Raw genomic sequence first — 23,430 nt, forward strand, 5'->3', positions numbered from 1 at the left:
GCATCACCATCACCTTTTTCTGGAAATGCCCGTTGCCAACTGCATCTTGGTGGCTGTAATGGTGCTGATTATCACCTCACCTTATTTTCTTGGCCATGTGGATTGGTCCATAATGGGGTGGACACTGGAACCCCCTGGCCAGTTAGAGACCTTCTCTAGGTTTGACACACTCTAGAGCAGTGAGAGCAAGGTGTCTTGAGCAAGGTTGGTTTGCTTCCTACCATTTTTTAGTGAAATCTGGAGCAGACAGAATGGCCACGTCCACCTTCCTTAGAAGATATCTCAGCCACGCTCTCTGTCTTCGTATACCTGCCATTCCTTTATTGATATCTCATCATTAAATATATAATGACCATTTCCTATGCCCTCAACACCATAATACAGTCATAGTTCTTTCACCCATGGGACCTACAGTCTGATGTGTGAGGTAGGCAATAAAGATGAAACCAGTTGAGTTGTAGGAAGAGCCTTTGTTATGGAATAATTATGACCCCAAGAGATGTCTACATCCTAATCCCCAGAACCTGTGAATATGTTACCTTACATGACAAAAGGAACTTTGCAAATGTGGTTAGCTAAGGCTCTTGAGATGGGGAGATTTTCCTGGATTGTCTGGGAAGGCCCAATGTCACCATGAGGGTCTTTATAAAAGGGAGGCAGGAGGGTCAGAGTCAGAGAAAGTAATGTGATGGTGGGCACAGAGATAGAATGGAGGATGCTATGTCACGGGCTTTGAAACTGGAAGGAGCTGTGAGCCAAGGAATGCAGGCACCCTCTGGAAACCAGAACAGGGAAAGACACAGACTCCCCTCTGAAGCCTCCACAAGGAATGCAGCTTTGTTGATACCTTGGTTTTAGGACTTCTGACCTTTGGGACTGTAGGAGGATACGTTTGTATTGTTTAATCACCAAGTTTGTGTTATTTCGTTACAGCAGCAATAGGAAACTAATACAAACCTCAAAGGAAAAGAGTGGGTTCTTTGGAAGAATAATGTGAGGAACCATATTAAGATTAGGGGATTAGTGAAGACCTTTCTGACAGACTAATAGTTTGGATAAAGACCAAATAAAAGAGAAGGAACTAGGCTTCAAACAAGATAGGGTGTTGAGAATTGCATCCAGAGAAACAATGCCAGAAGAGACCTCAAAACAACAGTTCTGTCTGTTACAGCAACTGAAGGAAGACAGGTGGGCCAGGATAACTAGAGGAGGGGACATCAGGTGATGTTGATTCGTGGACACCGTAGTTACTACTTGGAGGTTCAGTCTTCCCTTCTCTGTTTCCTAAGTCCTTTCCCCATCTTCCCATCCAGTTCCAACTATGTCGTTGTCCCAAATCTTCCGTGACCTTATCAGCTTTCTGCATCTCCCTCTGCCATCCAAACTGTGCTCCCTTCCTTGAACTGGGGTCCCTGGACCTCTGGAGACCCCCAGATTTATCTTTGGGGAGGTATCCTCAGATTTTACAAAATGTTTTCATTTCTTTTTTTCTTTTTTTTAAGTTTATTTTTTTTTTAAGTAATATCTACACCCAACGTGGGGCTCAAAGCCACCACCCAAGATCAAGAGTCACACGTTTTTCTGACTATCTAGCCAGTTTCCCCTAAAATGTTTTAATTTCGATGCTAAGATTTAAAATAGTCTAAGCTTAAGACATCATCTGGGTGCACCTGTTTGAGTTTCAGTTTATGATTTCAGTGCCTCGGTGGTGCCATGTGAAAGCCAGTTGATGTCCAGGCAAACCACATAAGCAATGGTTTTGAAGGAGCTTGAACAGAAAAGAGGGGAAGGAAATGAGATGATTGGAGGGCACTTAGCTGAACAAGAACTTGAACAGCAGCAGGCGGCACCACGCTGGCTTTGTAAGCAGACCCGTTTTGTGGATGCATTCCCCATGACATCTATGTGTAACACTTCACTACCAATAAGCAGATTTGAAAACAGGCCAATGGAGATCTTTTCCCCAGTTCTGCACTTTGTGTTGACTCTTCTATCAAAGTAGTGCATCAGTGGTTAAAAGTGAGGTAATTAAAATGAACAACAGTATGATGGCAGAGGACCCAATGACCCTGATTCAAGTGATGAGTTGTCATTTTCAGAATCAGAAGACTCATGTTGGTAACAAGTAAAATAGGAAATACTCAAGCATAGTTTTCCACTATTATGTCCCGTAGTATCAATCAAGTTTAAGGAAAACATCAATTATCACATTAAACTAAAGCTATTTTAAAATTTCTTTGGTTTTATCTTTTTATTTGTATTTAATTTAATTTAGTTTTAAAAAGTTTTTATTTATTTATTTTTGAGAGAGAGAGAGAGAGAGAGAGAGAGAGAGAGAGAGAGAGAAAGAAAGACGGGGCAGAGGGAGAGAGAATCTCTGTGCTGTCAGCACAGAGCCCGATGCAGGCCTGAAACTCACGAACCATGACATCATGACCTGAACCGAAATCAAGAGCTGAAGGCTTAACCCACTGTGCCACCCAGGCACCCCATATTTGTATTTAATTTTAAAACTTGTTTTGATTTTATTGTCCGAGCTGTAAGCATAAGAAGTTTACATCCACTCTCATGTTTGTATAGATTTGATTAATATTATAATAAAAGATAATTTAAGTCAACATTGGAGATCTGGGAAGAATCTTTTTTTTAAAGGAATCCAAACATTATTCAGGTTTGAGGAACACTGATTTGGAGTATTCATATTGTTACATTTTTTGAATTACTAGTTCCTGGGTTGTTAATTCCTCTGTGAGTTTCTATGGACCACTTCTTAAGGCAGAGCTAACTCTCCCAGGGCAAATGAAGGTCATGCTTACAAGTTTTCTGAGAATTCACAAGCCCAGTGGCAGTGCTGGGCACGTGGAAGAGGCCCAGTAAATATTTAGTGCATGTATTAATCACATCTCTTTATATTCTGTGCTTTTGACACGTTGACCTCTGAGCCCTGGCTAGCCCAGGGAAGGACTACCCCCCTCCCCCTCCCCAGCCCCTGCCTCTGCCTTTGCCTCAGCTAGTCCATTTCTAGAGCTAGCAAACAACTTACTTTCAGAACACCTTTCATATGTAAACCAACCAATCCACAGCCCAGGACCTCCTCCCTCACTTCCCTTTATCAGTTCCTAAACTCTGTGGGGTCATTCCTCTGCCCTAGGCACCTAGCCCACCCTGGAGCCTGCTGAAGTGAGGAACTAGCCAAACCTAAACCAGTTTACCCTGCCTCGACCAATCCTTCCTGTGGAAACCACAACAAAGGCTCTTTCCCCCATTTGCCTCCTGCTCCCTAGGCCTCCTGAGTGATCTCTGCCTGTGATGCCCCCTCATCTTGGAAATGGTGAGTAACAAGCTATCTCTTCAGAGGCATTTCTCTCCTGATCTGCTAGCCTCGCGATACCTGAGTAATAACAAAACTTCAATTTTAAAACATGGGATAAAGACATAATCACATTGTTCTAGACTCTACACAAGAATGTTGGCATTTCCTCCCCCACGGGAGGAACCCCCTTTTTCATTGTGCCAGTGTATTCGTGTCTCTCCATTGAGGAATGTGAGCTCCTTCAGGGCCAGGACTGAGTGTGGATTTGTGCTGAGCCGTCTGTATTTCCAGAGCCCAGTCTGTGACCTTGAGCGGTTTTTAAAATTGATTTACTAATTTTATTATTATTTTTTGCACAAAGCAAATCACCTCAGAGATTCATTTTGCAACTCTATCATTATTAGCTTCACATTTTTGCCAACTGAGCTGAAGAGCCCCACTTTCACAAAGGCACTGTGTTTTATTTTTTATTTATTTATTTTTTTAACATTTATTTATTTTTTTGGGACAGAGAGAGACAGAGCATGAACGGGGGAGGGGCAGAGAGAGAGGGAGACACAGAAACGGAAACAGGCTCCAGGCTCTGAGCCATCAGCCCAGAGCCCGACGCGGGGCTCGAACTCACGGACCGCGAGATCGTGACCTGGCTGAAGTCGGAGGCTTAACCGACCAAGCCACCCAGGCGCCCCAAGGCACTGTGTTTTAAACACCTTGCCTAATAGAGAATGCCTGTTCCACCCCACGTCCCTTTCTCTCTCTCTAAGGACCCATGTGTTGATCTCTCTCAGGACTCTGCACAAACCCCACCTCTTCCTAGAAGCCCACCTTGACTTCTCCAGCCTGTCATGTGCTGCCTCTCCTTTGAGCTCAAGCGCTGACTTCCCATCAATACTCCCCATCAAGTCCGTTGTTTATATTCAGGGTTCCACAAGTGTTTATTGATCACCAAGCTGCTCTCTTCTCTCCCTCCCCATGTCACTGGCCAGGGTCGCTCCATCCCACTGGGGTGCAGGGCTTGACATGATGGAGTCAGAGCTGTACAAGTGGAAACACATTGATTGCACAGGAAGCGTCTTACGGTTTTCATTTTCAAAAACCGCTTTTGTTGAAAAAGTGACCCCCAGCCTCCTCTGGTCACCGATCATACTGATTTGTGCTTACCCTTGAAGACTGCCAGATCTTACTGGAGCTGATAGAGTTGGTTCACAAGCATATTTGTCAGAAACAAGAGCTTCCCAAATCATGATCTTACTTCTCTGTACGTCATGTCCTCCTTCACTGCCCTGGACGTTTCCCTCAAGACTTCCCACAGGCGTTAGGCTCGTCACCCCAGGGACCCACAAACTTCCAACTGTCCTTCTGTTCCTCTTTGGGAGACGAGCCATGAGGCTCTGACGATGCCCCATGGAAGAGTCCTTCTCCAGAGCAGACAGTCTGTAGTTGTGTGCCAAAGGCTCCCTTCAGGTTAATTGCAGTGATGTTTGGAGGCTGTCATGATCTGAGCCCTTTGTGGAAACCACACTCAGAAAAGGTTGATTATGGTACAAATCTAATCTGTCACTTTTAGCTTAAAATCCATTGCTCTGGGGTGACCGGATGACTCAGTCTGTTAAGCGTCTGACTTTTAATCTCACTGTTCATGAGTTTGAGCCCCACATAAGGCTCTGTGCTAATGGTGTGGGGCCTGCTTGGGATTCTCTTGCCCTCGCTCTCTGCCCCTCTCTCTCTCTCATTCATTCATTCATTCATTCTCTCTCTCTCTCTCTCTCTCTTTCAAAATAAATAAACTAAAAAAAAAATCCATAGCTCTCCACTGTCACATGGTTTGTTTCAGTTTTCTTTTTCTGTTTTTAAATGAAATAATTAAATCTTGAGATCATTGTAGATGTACATGCAGTTTTAAAAAGACACTATGAGAGCCCCTGTAACTTTTACCAAGTTTTCCCCGACTGCAACTCTTGCAAAATTAAGAGTACAATATCACACATCCAATACTGACATCCTGCAGTTGGGGTGGGGTGCCCTGGCAGTAGGAGGTGGGTGTTCTGGCCCCCACATGGCCTTCGGGGACATCATGGAGAGGGTTTCATTGTTTCCTGATGGGCAATGTAGTCCTAGCCTCTCTGAATGGCTCCCTGATGTGGGACCCGGGGCGTCTCATTACAGCCTGGCTGGGATGGAATCTGACGTCCTTACTCAGCCTTTGCTGGCACGGGTGGGCATGGGCCCTGGTGTTTTCCGTGGTGTTTGGCCGGAGTAGAGCAGCTGTTGTCTAGAAGTTGTCTTTCCAGGCTGCCCCTTTCCTGGCCCTTTGAGAGAGCGTGCGTTTGCTGGGGCTTTTATTGTTTGCACCTTTTGGTATATCTGAGTTGCCAGGTACACCAGCCCCAAGTCTGGGATATGCGAGGCTGAAAGAAAAAAAAAAAAAATCCAGTGAACTCATCACTGTGTCATTCCTCAGGGTTTGAGTTCTCTTCCCGGTCTGCCTTTTTTTTCTCTACTTTTCAGAGTCTTCTTATGTATCCTACCCAGGGGGTTTGGTTGTTCTTAGTGGGAGGAATGGGAAAAAGTACATGCAGTCCATCTTTTTGGAAGTGTAAGTTCCCACTGTCTTCTTTTTTCAACATGAAATGCCGTCATCTGTCCTCTGCTGACCTCTTGTCACACCCTGCTTCGTGCCTGAGGCTGGGATCCCAGCTTCCTGTGAAACCGCCCTGCCACTGGCCCCGCGGGTCCCTCCGCCCACGCTTCCACTTCTGCTAAGCACTTGTTACATGTTGGGCACTTTGTATGTCACTGTATGAGTGAAGTGCTATTATTATAGAGGTAAAGAAACCCAGGCCCACAGAGATGAAGCCATCCACTTCAGGTCACCCAGCAAGCAAGCCCCAGAACCTGCATTTGAACCCAGGCGGCCTGGCTCCAAAGCTCCTGCCAGCCAGTTCTGGTTCCAACTTCAGAACCCAGTTCCAACTTCAGTGGGCATCAGACTCCTCTGAGGGCTTGAAAACGCGGATTGCTGAGTCCACCCTCAGAAACTCTGACTCAGTGGGTCTGGGTCTGGATGGGGTTTGAGAATTTGCATTTTTAACAAGTTCCTAGGTGATGCTGATCCTACTTTCTGGAAACCACCCTTGGCAAATCAGTTACCTTTCTGCCTTCTTCACCCCCCCAATTGGTTCGGCTAATTTTTCCACTGCCTTTTCGATTCCATACAGGTATCAGCTCACCTGATTTGACCTACTCTTACTTCCACCCTCAGGCATTCCTTGCAAGCTCCCTTAGCAGTCTCTGTGTATCTTAATCATTGCAGTTGCCACATTATACCGAAATTATGTCTCATTTCCATCCCCCCTCCCCCCCCCCTCGAGGGCAGAGAGGTTAGTGCAGAACAAAGTATATATTATTCAATTATTGGCCTTTGTAGAGTCACCTGGGGTGACTGTGGAAAAGAGATTCCTGGGGCCCAACCCCCTGAGTTTCTGAGTCAGTAGATCTGGGGTGGGGCTCAAGAATCTTCACTTTAAACAAACAACTGACACAATTCCCTTGTGGCTGGCCCACTTTGCGATACTGCCCTAGAACTTTTTGCATGGTGTTTGGCGCGAAGTGCTTTCTCTCTCTATTTATTTTTAAAAATTTTATTTTTCAGTAACCTCTACACCCAACGTGGGGCTTGAACCCACAACCCAGAGATTAAGAGTTGCACGCTCCACCGGCAGAGCCAGCCAGGTGCCCCTCAATAGTTATTTATCAACTGGATTTTATTGAACTGAACCTTGAAGTGAAATGGTAACTCCCTGATCTCCTTTTCGGTGGTTTCTCCCTACCTCTCCACACAACCACCATGATGGCGATGTTTGCACCCTTCCCTCCAAAACCTAAGGGGCACATCCCTCGTAGTGCCTCTTTCTCCCCCCCCAAATTGTTGCTTTCTTTCCCTTTTCGATCAGAACTTTGATTCACACGCTATAGCTGCTTTCAGCTATCTGTCAAAAACACCTGGAAACATGTTTTTTAAAATTTAATTAATTAATTAATTGAGAGAGAGCACGAGTGAGCAAGGAGCAGAGAGAGAGGGAGAGAGACTGCAGGACCCTGAGCGGGGCTCGAGCTCAACGGAAGTGGGGCTGGAGCTCACGAACTGCGAGATCATGACCTAAGCCAGAGTCAGATGTTTAACACACTGAGCCACCCAGGTGCCCCAGCACCTGGACACATTTAAACAATTTTTATTGAGACTATTCTTTTAAAATTTTTAAAATATTGAGACACAACTTACATGGAGTAAAGTGCATAAATCTTAGGTGTTGAGCCTGATGAATTTACCTATGTATACACCTAGGGAACCACCGCTCATATCCTGATAGGGGACATTTCGACACTCAGAAGGTTCTCTCTTGACCTCCTCCGTTCAGCACACCTCTTCCAGGGCAACTCTGTTCTGACTTCTATCACCGCGGGTCTGTTTTGCCTGTTCTTGACCTTCTCGTAAATGAAATTGTGTAGATCGTACACTTTTGTATCTGGCACTTTGTGTTTCACGTTGTGTATGTGAGCTCCATTTACGTCTTTGTATTTGGTATCAGTTCTTTTTCACTGCTCTGTTGTATTCCATGTTGTGACCATAAAACCATCAACTATTCTTAGATTGGACATCTTTTTTTTTTTTTTTTTGGTTGACACATTTTTTTTTATTAGGATAAGATATACATAACATAAAGCTTACCATTTTAACCACTTTTATGTATACAGCTAATTCGGTGGCATTAAGTACCTTCACGCTGTTGTATAACCACCACCACCATCCATCTCCAGCACTTTCCCTCATTTTCCTAAACAGAAACTCTGTAACCATTAAATGCTAACTCCCCATTTCCCTCTGTCAGCTACTGGCAACCACCATTCTGTTTGCTGTCTCTATCAGTTTGACTACTCTAGGTACCTTGTATAAGTGAAATCATACAGTATTTGTCTTTTATAACTGGTTTATTTGACTTAGATTAATGTCCTTAAATGTAGTATTTATGATGTCCTCATTTTGTAGCATGTGTTACAATTTCCTTTCTTTTTAAGGCTGGGTTATGTCCCATTGCATGGATATAACACCTTTTGTTTATCCATTCATTTGTTTGTGGACATTTGGGTTGTTTCCACCTTTTGGCTATTGAGATTTTTCTTTTCTTGGTTCACGCTGTCCAAGACAGGTCATTGCTGCCCCGGAAGAGTACATACGTGCAGATTTCTAGGGTCTTGTGATAATGGGGAGCGTTCAATGGATTATCATTCTTTGGAGATTCCACAGCTGGAAGAAAGCGTAGCTGGCATTTGGGGAAAAAAAAGGAGGAGTATCCAGAGCCTGAGAAGCATGTCAAGTAAAGTGCCTCTCTGTAAACATGCAGGAGGGAGAGTAGAGAGTGAGTAGCAGCTGAAAATAGGTACTGGTGAGTCCAGCAGCCAGTTGGTTGGAAATCACTGGTATGGTTGCTATACCCTTGGTATGGTGTGGCTATGATAGCCAGTTATCTAGTCAGCATTTTCACTTTCCTTGTTATGTGACCTAAGGTTCTTTTGAAGGCTGAATTTTCAAAGAATTAGATATAAGGCTGGATACTGATGTTTGCTGCTCCTGCTACAACTTCTACCATCACCTATATACTGACAATTCCCAAATTTCTCTTATCAGTACTAACTTTCTCTTGGGCTTCAGAGCCATTTTCCCATCAGCTTAGCTGACACATACACCTAGGTCCAAAGACATGTCAAATTCAAAATGCCCTAAATAAACATTTGTATCGTCTCAGTCTCGATCGATGCTATTATACTTTACCTGGTTATAGAAGCCAACATTCCCACACTCATTTTTGACTTCTTTCCTCCCTGGGCTCCATCTATTGACTACACTTCTGAAATATCTCTAGACCATGTCCTTTCTCTTCTTTAAATATATATTTATAAAATTTATTTCTTTATTTTGAGAGAGAGAGAGAGAGGGAGAAAGAGAGAGAAAGAGAGGAGAGGCAGTGAGAGAGAGAGAGAGAGAGAGAGAGAGAGAGAGAGAGAGAGAATCCCAAGCAGGCTCTGCACTGTCAGCGCAGAGCCCGACGTGGGGCTCAAACTCATGAACCATGAGATCATGACCTGAGCCAAAATCAAGAGTTGGAAGCTTAACCAACTGAGACACCCAGGTGGCCCTCCTTTTTCTTTTAGATCATACTTCCATGCTTGAATTTCACCCTATGTCTGGTTTCACAGACATTCTTCTCTTCTGCCACATTGCAGTCAGGGTTATTTTTCTCCAAAACAGATGTGATCATGTCATTTGCAATGCTTCCTCTTATCTTTAAAGCTTTGAAGTCTCCCCATTGCCAATGGGATAAACTTTATGTCCCTTAGTGTGGTTTATAAGGCCCTCCAGGACCCATTACTCAACCATTTAGCTAACATCATCTTCTCTTTTACATCTTTTGCCAAATGGTTCACTCGGGCTGATCACATTCTCTAATACTGGACATTATTTTGCGCCACAGTATCTTTTCATGTGCTGTTCTTTCTAAAAGCAAACCACTTAAAATTCTATTTTATTTTTTTTTCATTTCTGAAGAAGCGGGCCTCCTTGCCATCCTTCTCTTACCCTTTTTTCTTGGAGAAGGTTAAATTTATGCAGCGTCTGGAGTGAAGGTTCTTGGGGTTCTTTACATTATGGTACATAGCTGAGGGTTTCCACATCGTCCCTAGAAGCCACAACTCTTCTAGGCTTAATTCCCCCTTATACGACCTAGGACAAGCCTCCTTGGGTCCGGTATTTGAGTCTGTGTCTCTGTTTGTCTTCTATTTCCTAACTTTCTGATCGTTGGCATTTGAGCCTCATTCGTCAGATTGGGCTGATGAATTTTGAGCAATACACGAATAGATATATATGAGAGCCTTTAAGAAGCTGTAAGTATTTATAACTATTAGTTATTACTAATACATGCTTCCTTCTTTTCTTTTACTCTTTCTTTTTATATTTCTCTTCTTTTGTTCCTTTTCCTTCATTTTCTCTATCTTTTCTTTTCCTGTATTTTTCATATGTTTTCTTTTCTTCCCTTTGGACTGGTGATTGTTCTTAAGCTCGATTTTACTTCTGCTTGGTGCTCTTTGTATTCTGACCCCTGCATTTGCATGAAGGACCAGCAACCCTTCCTGTGAATTTAACAATGCTTGCATTTCCCCACTTTATTCAAACTTCTCTGCTGGGGATTAACAACTCTTCCTAGCCCGGGAAGCATTCTCCAACTTACGCAGACTCTTTGCTGTTGGACTTTAAAAAAAAAAAAACCTCTCTGTATAACATTGTCAACTGATTAACCTTTAGGCCTGAAAAAAAAAATGGGAATATCAAAGCAGTAATATTTTCAGCTGTTTTCCACTGAAGGGTGCATCAATCATAGAAATGTCTCTGACTCCTGTTTGGTTACTGCACCAACAATTGCATATAACTTTCTGAGTTAGAGGGAGATAATGGTTTCTTGGGGTAATAAAGCTGTCAGGAGGAGGGAGACTTTCATCTAACTCCATAAAAAATGTGAAAGCATTGGGTGGCGGCACAAGGACATTGAGGGAATGGCAACATCTGGAGAATCTAGAAACCTAACCAGTCTTGTAATTTATTGCCTGGAGAGAAATGTATTGGGCCAGGAGCCTGGCAACCTGGGTTCTATTCTCAACTCCATCACTGACTTCCAGAGTGACCTTGGGCAAGTTGCCTGACCTTTCTTTGCTTCTTGTTTTCATTCTGTAGTCAAAGATAATACTACTAGTATTTATCCATTTGTTACCCAAAGAGAGTTTTTATTTCCCTCTCTCTCTTTTGGTGGGTGAATGAAGCACCCTTTTTGAAGCTGTTGTATAAATTCAAGGTGTTATTTTCACTATATATATATTTTTTTTTTCACTATATATATATATATATATATATATTTATTTATATATAATTTATAAAGAGCTTTATTTACTTTATTAGCAATTCATCAGACCTGGGCGCCAAAAAGTTTAATGTTAGAACCATGCCAGTTTTATAGAGGGAGTAGGTACAGCTCAGAGAAATTGGGATTTGCGGAATCAGAACTTTAAGGTCCTATTAATCACATTAGTTTTCTCCTATTTAATCACAGACCCACAGGACAAAAGAGAAACTTTGCAAATAAAATCAGAGGACCTTGCAAGTACAATGATCTGTATTTAATTATTGGCAAGTGGGTCATATTCAGCATGGAATGGCAGTGAAGAGTCCACAGCCCAGCTGGGTGTCACACACAAAGTGGAGCAGTGACAGGATCAGGACTCAAGTCAGCTTCCTCCTTCTCCGTGCAAACTTCCAAAGGCACAGTGACATTGCTTACCTTGGCATTCAGGTGTCTTATCATTTGTAGCATTTATTTTTCCATTGCATTCTATTTCTTGACATTTCTTTCTTTTACTGTACTTGGACTTTTAAGGGACGGTTACTTCTGTGGCCACAAACTCATCCATTCCACAAGTATTGCTAAGTCTCATGGTGTGTCGTTGATATGATGGCCTGGGAGATGGAGTGGTGGGCACAGCAGATGTAGCTCCTACCTTCATTGACCTCGGGATTGAGAGGAAAGAGACTTCACAACATTGCCATGCAAATACCTGATTGCAGTGGTGATAAGTGTGAAGAAGAAAAAGCACCAGGTGCTATGTTAGTAGAAGTGGTGATTGCCCTGCAGACACCTGACATAATTACGGCTCTCAGTCTTTTTTGCGTCTTCCTCAAGGCCACTCCATTTGCCCCACCAGCATCTCCCCAACACTGTGGTGTATTTATTTGATTTTTATTATGTACTTATTTATTTATGTTTAATTGTTGTAAAATACATATGACATAAAATTTACCATCTCAACCATTCTGAAGTGTATACTACAATAGTGTTAAATACCTTCACACTGTTGGGCAACTGCTACCTCTTTCGGTCTCCAGAAGTCTTCTCATCTTGCAAAACTGAAACTCTAGACCCATCAAACAATAGCTCCTCATTCCCCTCTCCCCTAGCCTTTGGCAACCACCATTCTATTTTCAGTCTCTATGAGTTTGACTGCGATAGATACCACATGTAAGTGAAATCATACAGTATTTGTCTCTTCGTGACTGGCTTATTTCACATAGTGTAATGTCCTTAAGTTTCATCCATGTTGTAGCATGGGTTAAAATTTCCTTACTTTTTAAGGCTGAATAATACTTTGTTGTATGTGTAGACCACATTCTGTTTATCCATGAGTGGATACTTGTGTTGCTTCTACCTTTTGGCATTTTTAAATAATGCTGCTGTAAATACCTTTTCGAGATCCTGCTTTTTAGAGTATATGTGCCTAGAGGAGGAATTGCTGGATCACGTGGTAAGTCTGTGTAGTTTTTGAGGAACATGTGTTTATTTTGTACTTGGTTTCTGTTTGGACCATAGCTATCCTGTCTCTGGCCAGTCACGTACCTGTTGGCTAGTGCAGGGCATGTCTGATCTACATTTGTTTCTTATTTGTTTCTCCCTTAGGAGGATTGTGCCAAACCTGATACATTTCAGCTGATTCTTTTTCCTTCCCTTCTTCACTCAGAATTTAGCTAAGACCCCCTACAGCAATCTTTTTAAGACACACACGCACACACACATACACACACACACACACACACAGAGGCACCTGTACATGCATGCGCGCGCGCACACACACACACACACACACACACACACACACACACACTGTCTCTTCTGGTCTCAATTAATTGAATCACAGATTCCTAATTATGGTAGAAAAATGTGTAGAAGATCATCAATAATCACTTGATATCAAGGGAAGTAACAGCTCGTTGTTTAAAGTGAATGTAGAAAGTCTAAATGACAAGAAAGCCAGTGGCATCAACCTTGAAAGTCCTTGGAATGCCCCCAACTCCCCCCTCCCTGTTTCTGCAAGTTTCCTTTGCCTTCCAACCTGTTTTTAATTAGTTCTTCTTGTCCTCAAACTTCAGCATTCAAGATAATGAAAAAAGCTATTTCTTATTCAACTCTATTGTTTTTCTGTGCTGTTTCATTACCAGTTTCGAAACTTGTTGTTTTCGACTATTTTTCATTGCAAATGTGCAGAATTTCAATTACGTTAAGATCCCTTCCACCCCTGGAACTCAATAATTTCATATTATGGAACAAATAGGCCTTTTGAGGGCTAACTTAAGAATTTAACCACAGTTGATAGCAATTTTTTTTTTTCTTTGCAGGGAAATCTTCCTTGAGGCTTCAATTCTGACCAACAGACTTACAAATAAATATTTAGAATACAATTCTTTGTAAATAGGACCTGTATTTTCAACTTTTTGGTACTAGGCTGTTTTTACATAATCGTCTCTTCCAAAATGCCTATTGCAATGCCTTACGCTGGAGAGGCGTGGATGCTGGGTGAGAGATGAAAAGAGAGACGCCACGTTCTCTCTGGGCAATTTAACTCTGGTGTCTTACCGTTTCTTTTGTCTTCTGTAGTGTTGCTGAGATCAATTTCTATTTGCTTTGTCCTTTGTTAAGCTAGAAGCAGCTGATTTTAAATGTAATAAGGTTTTTAAGGATTATGAAATGCCGACTAGACGGAAAAATTCAGGGAAGCATATACATAGACCCATCATTTACACTTCACAGATAGTCACAGTTTGCAGCATTTGCTTCCAATGGATTTTTTAAGGGACAAGATCTTGCAGTCTTTCTTTTTTTAAAATCTTTTTCGGAACTTTTAAGATAAAATCGTAAAATCTTTCTACACGCAGCATCCTTGTCCTTTCTACCTCTTTCCCTCACCAGGGATAACCAACATCCTCAAGTTTGTTTGTTTTGTTCTCATCCATGATTTTGTATTCTACTACATTTTATATATTCCATAGATAATATAAGTATTCTATATGTTACAAAGGATATTAATAGTAAAATACTGCATGTTCCTTTGGCAATTTGCTATTTTTACTTAACATCGATTTCAAAATCCATCCATGTTAATACATGTAAATCTAGTTTATATACATGAAGCCTTATATAGGATTCCATCCTATGAAGAAACCACAGTTTATTTTCCCATTGTCTCTCAACGGGCAGGGTTTTCCAGGAAGCAGAACCTAAGACTGAAGCTTACATAGAAGCCAAAGGTGCTTACGGGTTTGCCGCTAGGGAAGCAAGATTAGGGAGAAGGGCGGTGAGTCAGGAGAGGAAGAGAGCTGATGTGTGAATGTTGGCCACTGCTTGCTGTCCTGGGCTGCTGGTTGCTTGATCTCATGGGACACATCATGCTGCACGAACTACCGGGTCTGAGGACAGTCCTGGGGAAAGGAGAAGAATTTAAGCACCACCTATCTCCCACTTATCAAAGATTTGCCCCATGTAGCATTGTCAGATGTAGCAAATAAAAATATAGGATACTGGCTAAATCTGAATTTGAGATAAATATCAAAAAACTTTCTAGTATAAGGATGTCCTAAATTTTGTATGGGACATACCAACACTAAAAAACTATTTGTTGTTTATCTGAAATTCAGATTTAACTGGTATCCTGTCCTTTATCTGGAATTCCAGCTCTACTGTGTGTTGATGCCCTATACTTCCAGGGGAGCACTGACTGGGTCCTAGAATATTACTTTGAACCTCAGAGAATTACAGAGCTGTAGTGGGAAGGCATCTTGCAGGCCATCTCAATTTTTGCAAAAGAGCAGTTCTCAATTTTTTTCCACTCCCACGCTTCTGAGGCTCATGACGCACTCCTACTCATAATAATGGCTAATAATAATACAAATCAATGGTGTCTTAACTGGGGCATATTTAAGCATCGAATAAGAATCTGGTAATAGAGGTGGTATACATGTGTGTGCATGTGTGTGTGTGTGTGTGTGTGTGTATGTGTGTGTGTGTGTGAGAGAGAGAGAGACAGAGAGAGAGAGAGGGAATGAAAGCTTAGGGCAGAGTCAGGAGGCACACATATTTTGAAAATATATTTTGAAAAATTCTCCAGTCAATTCTAATATATATCCTCCAATGGTTGTGTACCCTACTTCCCTCACTGAATCCCTGATCATCTTTGGAGCTCATGGAAGACTTTCTAAAGAAGTACTGTTTGAGCTAAAATTGGGGGCTTGATTAGGAATTAGCTATACAAAGAGGAATGGGATTGAAGAAAGCATTTCAAACAATGACAACAACCTTGAAGTGTGTGTGTGAAACTGGAAGATGGCAAGAGTGGCTCAGGGAAAGGAGGGGAAGAGTAGTGAGATATATGGCTGGGGAGGCAGGTGGAATCCCCATCCTGTAGGGCCTAATGTGCCATGTTGAGGATTTTGTACTTTATCTTAGCAACAGTGGGAAGCCATAGAATGACCTGAATTGAGAAAAGATGTGGATTAATCTAATTTCTTTGAGGGGGGCGGGGGCAGAGAGAGAAGGAGAGAGAGAATCCTAAGCAGGATCCATGCTGTCAGCACAGAGCCTGATGGGCTGAATCTCACAAACCATGAGATCATGGCCTGAGCCAAAATCAAGAGTTGGACGCTTAACCAACTGAGCCACCCATGTGCCCCAATCCAGTTTCTTGTAAGAACGAGGTTTGACTCCAGTGGAGAGAAGACTTTAGGGGATATCATTTAGACAGTGCATATTTAGGCAGAACATGATATTGGGTTGGATTAAGGAGTGAGGGTGGAGATTCAGAGTGGTGGATGGATTCAAGAGATCCTTAGAAGGTAAAATCAACAGAACTTAGTGCTTTGGAAATGAAAGAGAGGTATTAATAAAGTATATATCTTAGGTCTCTGGCTTCATTAATTGGGTGGTCAGTGGTGCCAGTCACTAAGATAGGGAATCTTGGAGCAGGATAGGGGTGGAAGTAGTGTGGGCCTGATTGTCATGAAGTACTTTTAAGACATCTGACTGAAGATGTTAAGCTATCGAATGTCTGGATGTGATGTTTGGAGGAACGACTTGGGCTGGAGTTGAGGTTGGCGATCCAAGCCATGGCTATAAATGAGGGTACCTTAGACAAAATGTAGGCCAAAATGTCAGCCAAAATGTAGGCTGACACCAGGCCGCCAGGACTTCTGAATGCTAGTCAATCTGGTAAACTAATTAATTCTTGAGCAAATCTCTTGAAAGAAGAGATTTTTTCTCTTTGGCAACCAATGGAACCTTCCGTAGAGCCTTAACCCAAAGGGATAACTTTGACAGGAGAAATTTCAGTCATGTGACAGGTTTTGGGGATGGTATGTTTGAGCAGGTAGGGCCTTGTGGTGTCTCATAAGCGACGATGGACTGGAATCTGCCTTCTGGCACTACGACTGCAGGAGGTGTTCTGTTCCTTTACAGATAAGGTGTAGTAGACAGAGTGTAAGCTGATAGACGCTTAAGACATATGGATTCATGAATTCGCGAGACCCGTTAAGAAGAGTATGTTTTTCTCTGTTCTCTCTCTCTCTCTCTTTTTTTTTTTTTAGAAAGAGGCAGGTAAGAAAAATAGGCAGATATCAAAGAACTTTTTTTGTTTCTGTTTTGTTTTGTTTGTAAAGAAACTCCTAGAGGGCCTCTTGGCATCAAAACGGATTCAACATCTCCCAAAACTTCTTTATCTTCTGTAACCCCAAGCAATGAGCCCTGAGGAAAATCATGGGGCTGTCATTTACTGAGTGTCTCACAGGTATCAGACACAAGGAACCTGTGTGATGTAGGTATTATTACCCCCATTTCACAAATGATAAAAAAAAAAAGGGAGGCTGAGAGAGGTTAATAAGTTGGGTCATATCACTTAACTAGTAAGTGACAGGCTGGGGATTTGAATTTAATTTTGCCTCAAACAGCCCCACCTCCTACATACCACACCACTTCTCTTAAGTGTCCAGAACGGAGAAGGACTAAAATCTAGATAAAACCAAATCCTAAAACAAAGATTCCATTCTGTCCTCTAGAATCCACTTTGTAATGTATGAAAGTGGACTCAGATGTTTCAGAAACATTATGGGATGGAATGGGTTGTTAGAGCTAGCCTCTCTTTAACTAGAAAATTCAATTAACTAGAACACTCCATTCCTCATATGCTCCTATTAATCGCTGTTTTACATGCCACAGGGAAAAAGTAAGGGGGTTGCTCTGGGGAAAGCGTATGAGCAATGAAAAGGCTGAGCATTCCAAGGGTTTTGAGGATAAATTATCTGGCTAGGATTGGAGCTCTTTTTTGTGCTTAAAGTTTTTATTGACTTTGAATTCAAATCAAATGCCTTACATGAGTCCTTCACATCAGAGTAGCAGTGTCAGGAATGATCACTATGCCTCCTGTGGTTTTCAAGCTGCATCTTGGAAGCCTTTCTTGGTCTTATGGGCTGGTCAGCTTTCTCATTTTTCCCCTGGATACCCTTTTGGGTCCCAAGTCAGAGTGTTATTTATTTTACTTTGCATTTAGACCTGAGAAATCTTTGTGTAATTATGATCTCATTGTTTGAATAGCTGCCTTCTTGAGAGAGGATAGAAAGGGGTAAAAAAACGTCCAAATACTTCTGAGCCAGCTCCTCAACTGCACATATGTTTTGTGCTCTTTGGTTGTTTTCAAATAGGGCTTTCTGTGGGGGAGTAACAACGAGAACCATCACCCTGCAGGGACATGTCCTGGGGGTCATTTCAGAGCAGTCCAGGGTCGTGGATGTCATGAAACCTGGAGGTGCTCCACGATATAAACTGTCCAGCAGAGAAAGAGAGACACCTGCTTTTCTGAGGGTCATATCTTCAGACTTGAAGGGGAAAGGATCTGAGTAATGATACCACTTATAACAATAACCGCCAATATTCTTTGTACACTTGCTATGTGCTAGGTTCAGGGCTAAGTGAATTTCCATTTCCCCTTTCCCTTTTCATCTCCATAGAGACCTTCCTGGATGGGTATTGTTTTGGACACTGCAAGTCCTTGGGCCCCACATCTTACATCAGCCCCTATTGTAGTGACTGTTTTTTTTTTTTTTTTTAAATTTTTTTTCAACGTTTATTTATTTTTGGGACAGAGAGAGACAGAGCATGAACGGGGGAGGGGCAGAGAGAGAGGGAGACACAGAATCGGAAACAGGCTCCAGGCTCTGAGCCATCAGCCCAGAGCCCGACGCGGGGCTCGAACTCACGGACCGCGAGATCGTGACCTGGCTGAAGTCGGACGCTTAACCGACTGCGCCACCCAGGCGCCCCTAGTGACTGGTTTTAAGCAGACTTCAATCAGCTCTGTGTACATGCATTGAGAGGAAGCCTCTTTTTGGCCTGAGCCTCCTACCTGTCACTTCCTACCTTGAGACTTCCCTGACACTGGGGCTTGGGATGACAAGCTCAATTCATAAGTGCAGGAATTAATGCTCATGTGGCTAACCCTGACCAACAGGGACAAGCATCAATAGACAGATGCATTAGCCAGGCAGACTCTTCTGAGATGTATTTCATAAGCCTCCCCAGAAGGACTTAGTGAGATGGAGCAACTCAATGATGTCCTCTGCTTTTCCATTCTCTCTGTCCCTCAACCCTGCCCCTTGGATTGCTTTCCAGATGAGCTCTCAGCAAGCCAGCCTTTATCTCCTGCTCTTCTCTGGGTTGTCAGGCAATGGTGGAGAACACAGGCTAAACAAATAGTATGGGGACATTCTAAAACCAAGGGTCCCTCTTTGCTCTTGCTACTGCAACACCTGTTGGCACTCCTGGCTCCCCAGGTCCTAAGAGGAAGGACTTGCAGTAGCTTTGTCGCCTTGAGAAACCCAATATTGGTTTTCACCCAGATGTTGCAGGACCTAGTGCCATGGGGGACCTGCAGACCTATAGTATTTATAGGTCTTTAGGTCTTTATAGTATTTATCTACAATTCTGAAATTTGTATTAACTGCTCTCTTTGAGCACCCTGGTCCTGGCTCCTGGCCAAGCACCTGACATAGGAGGCTGTATCGGTGCTTCAGATGGCAATCTTTAGGATGGTTATCCTAAAGTCATGTGTTATTGCTCTTCATCATTTGTCTCAGTCACCAGAAACTATGGAAATTCTTGAGACTCCTGGGTGGGGAGGTTTTGAGAGGTTGATTCTGCCAGGGTCTGTGGTTTTAGCTGTATCCTTCTCAAAGTGAGTCTCAGGCTTTGGTCTGCACCTCCCAGCTCGGTGTGCCATTAGCCTCACACCGAAGACTAGGAGTCTGAGGCTTGGGGAAGCTAAGTCAGTAACTTGCCCAAAGTCAGTTAGGTCCTAAATGGTGGAACTAGTATTCATAGCCAGGTTTTCCTCGCTCTGGATCCCATTCTGTAATCACTGTGCAACACTGTGTAGGGAAAGAATATTTTTTCCTCTACCCTTCTGGGTTCCTTTGGCTCATCTATTAATTATATTGATATAAGAAAGATCAATAGGAGAAAAACAAATTTAATTTTGTACGTATGGGAGCCCTACAAAGACAGAGGCCCAGAGATAGGCAAATGATGCTTACATGCCACCCTGAGCTAAGAAGGGGGAAGAGGTCTAGGGCTGTAAAGGGAAGGAAGACAACTCACAGGAAGATGGGAAGAATGAATGTTTGGTAAACAAATGTTTGCTATGCAGAGACATTGGGACACAGAGAGGAATTTGAGCAGATAGACCCTGCTGAACACTTCCCAGCTTACCACACCTAGACCACACGCTTTGTAGTGATCTCCAGTTATAGCTCTCTTCCTGGGCCAGGCCCTCTATCTAAATTCTTAGAGGCAGTTAAGCGGGAGGTAAAAAGCTCTTCTTGAGTCTTTTGGGCCTTGATTGCATTTAGCTCAAAATAATCCACATGCCAAAGTTGCATGTTTTGGGGATGCTTGTTCTGAACCCCTTCCACTGCCTTCGAGATGGCCTTCGCTCAGAGTGGGGATGTTTTGTGAACTCCACTTCCAGGAATACAAACTGGTGGCATCTCAGTTGACACATCTGAGAAGGGAATCTGGACCCGGAGCCTGGAGATCCCGATGATGAGAACTTTTGTAAGCGACACATTCCTTGTGTTATCTTTGTTACCCCTTATTTGTTGCAGCACAGAAATTAAGAGTGACCCCTAACATGAAAAGGGTTTATACACTTTGGGGACAGGAAAGGGAAGGTACTTTCTTGTGTGCAGCCAGGATTGCTGGAGAAGGTGGAATGTTGAGTGGGTACGTTGTTGTAAAGCAGAGGGAAGGAAGGTAGGGGACGATGTGGGTCTGAGCTCCAAGGAAAGGAGAGCCCATGGTGCAGCTCTGGGCCTAAGCTGGGGGCCCAGGCCATGGCGGTAAAAAAGTGCAGTGTGGGCAGGGCCAGCTTCATGGCCTGCAACCCTTGCTTGGTTTTTACACTCTGCTGTTGCAGTCTTGAAATTCTCAATTTCTGAATAAGGAACTCTGCATTTTTATTTTGTACTGGGCCCTGCAATGTATGTAGCCTGTCCTGAGAGTAGGGTTTCCTAACATCTCATTTACTCCACGCTGTCCATCGGTGACCCTCTACTGGCAGGATTTCAGAAGGACTGAAAGGGCTATTTTCTTCAAAGCACCTTCCTACCTTTCTTTTGCTTGGGAACTAAAAGGAGTTAAAAATTAAACTGTGGATTCCCCTAGGAAAGAGACGAGATTCCTGCTAACATTTAAAGACCCAAACGCAGCAGTTTTTCTTGCTTTTAATGAGGGTGAAGAGAGATTGCCGAACCATAACCTGGTGCTTAAGGTGGGGAACAGGTAGCATCAATCCAGGAAAACCATCCAAGGGGGACCTGGAAGCTGCATATATTGAAGACGTCTTTGAATTTCTCTGCTTTTCTGAGAGCTCTTCTTACGTGCAACTCTGTGTGATGCTTACACTTTTAAAAGCTGTGGTTTACAGCACCAGTTTAAAGAGAAAATGTTTGGTTCAGCAGATAATTGTCACCTACCTCTTTTTTTGTCACACGCCACTGGTAACCTATGAATAAGTTACCCTAGGACCGGGTGGCCACCCTTATCCCATCAGAATTGGCTGCAAAAGAGAACCTGTGGGCAGGAATGATCCCCTAGAAGAGAATGTGGGTGGAGAGGGAGCCCAAAATAGACCTAGCACAGGTATCGTAACTCTTGGTCTATAATATGTAGGAAATACTTTTTCCTGTTTGTTTTTACAGTTTTTTAAATGTTTATTTCTTTTGAGAGAGAGAGAGCGTGCATGCATGAATACACACACACACACACACACACACACACACACACACACACACACGGGGGAGGGGCAGAGAGAGAGGGAGAGAATGAATCCCAAGCAGGCTCCATGCTTGGCGCATCTGGGCTCAATCCCACGACTGTGAGATCATGACCTGAGCCGAAATCAGGAGTCTGATGCCCAACCACTGAGCCATCCAGGTGCCCTGAGATTGTTTTTAAGTTTTTTTTTTTTTTAAATTTTTTTTTTCAACGTTTATTTATTTTGGGACAGAGAGAGACAGAGCATGAACGGGGGAGGGGCAGAGAGACAGGGAGACACAGAATCGGAAACAGGCTCCAGGCTCCGAGCCATCAGCCCAGAGCCTGACGCGGGGCTCGAACTCACGGACCGTGAGATCGTGACCTGGCTGAAGTCGGACGCTTAACCGACTGCGCCACCCAGGCGCCCCTGTTTTTAAGTTTTTGATGGTATTTAGTTCCACCCTCTTTCTCCTCTTTCTGGTACTCCAATGACACAAATGTTAGATCTTTTATAATAGTACCATAGGTCCCTGGGGCTCTCTCTGTTCATTCTTTTTTTCAATCCATTTTTTTTCTCTGTTGGGTAATTTCTATCATTTTACTTTCAAGTTCACTTATTCTTTTGTCATCTTCATTCTGCTGCTAAGCTCATCCTTCGTATTTTTAAAATTTTGGTTATTGTAATTTTTACTTCTAAAATTTTGATTTGGTTCTTGTTTATACCTCTGCTTCTTTGCAGACCCTTTCATTTTTTTCTTTGTTTCAAACATATTTGTAATTGCTCAATGAGGCATTTATATGAGGGTTGCTTTAAAAATCCTTGTCTGATAATTCTACCACCTGTGACACCTTGGTGTTGGCATCTTCATCGGTTTCCTGTGGCTCCTGCAATACATTACCCCAAACGTGGTGGCTTCAGACCATAGAAATTAATTCCCTCGCCATTTTGGAGGTCAGAAATCTGAAATTAAGTTTTTGTCAGGGCCATGCTCCCTTTGAAGTCTCTAGGGGAGAGTTTCTCCTTGTCTCTTCCACTTTCTGGTGATTCCAGGTACTGCCTGGCTTGTGGCCACATTGCTCCAATCCTGCCTCTGCCTGTGCACGCCCTTCTCTTCCTCTGTGTTCTTGTGCTCTCTTCTGTCTCTTATGAGGACGCTTGTCATTGGAGGTAGGACACACCAGCTAATCCACGGTGATCGTTTTAGTTGTCCTTGAGGTATTTAAAAAATTCCCTTTTGAGTTTTTCTTTGACCCGATGTTCATTTAAGAGTTAAGAGGGTGCCTGAGTGGCTCAGTTGGTTAAATGTCTGACTCTTGGTTTGGGCTCAGGTCATGATCTCATGGTTTGTGAGTTCAAGCCCCACATCGGGCTCTGTGCTGACAGTGCAGAGCCTGCTTGGGATTCTCTCTCTCCCTCTCTCTCTGCCCTTCCCCTGCTCATTCTCTCTGTTTCTGTCTCAAAAATAAATAAACTTTAAAAAATTAAAAAAAGAAAGAGTGTGCTGTTTAGGGGTGCCTGGGTAGCTCAGTTGGTTGAGCATCTATCTCTTGATTTTGGCTCAGGTCATGGTCCCAGGGTCATGTGTTTGAGCCTTGCCTTAGGCTCTGTGCTGAGTGTGGAGTCTGCTTAAGATTCTCTCTCTCTGTCTCCCTCTTGCTCTCTCCCTCTCTTCCTCCCTTCTTCTGCCCTTTTCCCCTGCTCATGCTCTCTTTCTCTAAAATAATAATAATAATAGTGAGCTGTTTAATTTCCATATATTTGTGAATTTTCCCATTTTCCTTATATTCTTGATTTCTACTTTCAGTCCAACATGGTTAGAAAGCATACTTTACATGATAATAATCTTCAAGTTTGTCAAGCCTTATTTTGTGATCCAGCATGTGATTTAG

Source organism: Prionailurus viverrinus, chromosome D3 (assembly GCF_022837055.1).
Source record: "Prionailurus viverrinus isolate Anna chromosome D3, UM_Priviv_1.0, whole genome shotgun sequence".
In the NCBI taxonomy this organism is placed as follows: Eukaryota; Metazoa; Chordata; class Mammalia; order Carnivora; family Felidae; genus Prionailurus; species Prionailurus viverrinus.